Here is a 2,500-nt window from a genome sequence, read left to right as displayed (position 1 = left end):
CGTCGTCATCTTCACTACCATCATCACCATCATCGTCATCTTCATCATCATCATCATCATAGTTATCATCATTTCCTGATCCTTCTCTGTACCACTCCATCTCTGCCTGTTCCAATATCTCTGTCTCTGTCTCTGTCTCTCTGTCCCTCGTTCTCACTGTCTCCCCTCCCCTCTCTCTCCTCCCACCTCTCACTTTCGTTGTGTTGGGATACATTTCAGAACAAGCACATATCTTCGCGTGAGATCACATCCACAGGTGCGTAGGCGCCTTCTGCAACAACCAATGATCACAAAGAGCAAGTTTGTTATCGTCACGCGGAGATCAGCGGCAATACGGACAGAGTCCCTCTCCACACCCCCACACCCCCCTTCTCTCTCTCTCTCTCTACCCCCCCCCCCCCTCTCCCAACCCCCTTCTCCCCTTACCTGACCTCCGTGTCCTAGTTTGTCCTGTAACGACAGAAGACGAGCCAATAATTCTCACTGCACGTAGAATCCACAGTGTACACAAGAAGTTGAGGGTCCTTGGATACTTGCACAGGTTGGGTTGTTGGGTTGTTGTTTTTTGTAATAACTTTTTGAGGAGAAATTATCTTTCTTGTATGATAGTCAGTCGTGTTCGTTTTTAACCATCAGAACAGCAGAGGAGGTAACTGCTGTCCCGGCTGCCTGGGCTAGAATTTGATCATATTGGAGAGTGTCTTGCCCAAGTCATATCCCCACTCTCTCGGCCAAGAGGGTTTTAGGACAGTCGGCGTTTGGGATGGTTCCCCGGAAGGCCAACCAGCCTGCCATGGCTGCAGCACGAACAGCCAGTGCAATTTTGAGAGTGATAGTCTTCACAAAAGACTAAGCTGTTAATGATTTTCCACTGCAAGGGAGAAACCATTGATACTACAGCTCTCACTTTGCTGTTGCGGTTACTGTAAAGTAACTGTAAAGATCCTCGGCATAAAGTGGCAAGACAGGGTCTCCAACCTCCAGGTCCTAGAGAGGAGCGGCCTGCCCAGCATCGAAAGCCTGCTGATCTAGTGCCAGCTACGCTGGACAGGACATGTTGTCCGCATTACCGACAGCAGGATCCCGAAGATGCTTTTGTATGGCCTAGCAGATGTGGTGCAGCGTGTATGGATTTGTCCGAACGCAGTGATGCCTCCTTGAGAAACTGAAACTAACACTTAATGAGCGGGCGGTGCCAGAACACATACAGCCAGCCTCGCTAAAATCATCTCTCGATCCCCAGTACCGACAGCAGTGGAAGCCAAACTGTACGGCACCCTGGAGGAGCTGTGACGGACGGCAGCCTTCATCGAGGACACCGGGCTGCTCATCTAATGGGAGGCGAACGAGGAAGAAGAAGAAAATCTCTCGATCCTTTTTGAAATTGAACATTTTCCGAAAGCATACCTGGATTCATGAAGTGGTCCTGAAGTCTTTGTGAAGTGTGTATGTAGCAGTAGGTGTGTGGTGGTGGTGGTGGTGGTGGTGGTGTTCCTGTACCTCCAACCAGGAACAGGTATCCATCCTTCTGGGCTGCTGGAATCAATAGTGTCTGGGAACTTCTGGTCCCTCTCGGTTGTGTGTGGGTGGGTGGGGGGGGGGAGGGTGCGGGGATGAGAGAGAGATAGAAACAGAGAGTACGAGAGAGAGTTAGATACAGAGGGAAAGAGAGGAAGAGAGAGAGAGAAAGGGGTAGCAGGAGCGAGAGATACAGATGGGAAAAAAGGAATAGAGAGAGAAGGGGGAAGAGAGAGAGGAAGAGAGAGAGAGGGGAAGATAGAAAAATAGAGAGAGGAATAGAGAGAAAGAGAGGGGAAGAGAGAGGGGGAAGAGGGGGGAATAGAGAGAGAGAGGGGAAGAGACAGGAAGAGAGAGAGAGAGGAAGAGAGAGAGGGGGAAGAGAGAGAGAGAGAGGTTGGATAGAGAAAGAGGGGTGTGTGAGAAAGAGACAGAGAGAGAGGGGTTGGACAGAGAAAGAGGGGTGTGTGAGAAAGAGAGAGAGACAGAGAGAGAGAGAGGGGTTGGACAGAGAAAGAGGGGTGTGTGAGAAAGAGAGACAGACAGAGAGAGAGGTTGGATAGAGAAAGAGGGGTGTGTGAGAAAGAGAGAGAGAGAGAGAGGGGTTGGACAGAGAAAGAGGGGTATGTGAGAAAGAGACAGACAGGGGTTGGACAGAGAAAGAGGGGTGTGTGAGAAAGAGACAGAGAGAGAGGGGTTGGACAGAGAAAGAGGGGTGTGTGAGAAAGAGAGACAGACAGAGAGAGAGAGAGAGGGTGGATAGAGAAAGAGGGGTGTGTGAGAAAGAGAGAGAGACAGAGAGAGAGGTTGGATAGAGAAAGAGGGGTGTGTGAGAAAGAGAGAGAGAGAGACACGCAGAGAGGATGGAGAGAGCGCAGGAACGCAGTAAGGCCGCCAGCCTGTCCACATGAGAACACGTACACATATAAGATCACAATTTAGAAGATTAAGAGGGAAAAAAAACCCAGATTCAACAGAACTT

The sequence above is a fragment of the Babylonia areolata genome, chromosome 25 (assembly GCF_041734735.1).
Source record: "Babylonia areolata isolate BAREFJ2019XMU chromosome 25, ASM4173473v1, whole genome shotgun sequence".
Taxonomy (NCBI): Eukaryota; Metazoa; Mollusca; class Gastropoda; order Neogastropoda; family Buccinidae; genus Babylonia; species Babylonia areolata.
Note: the sequence above shows the minus strand (reverse complement) of the source record.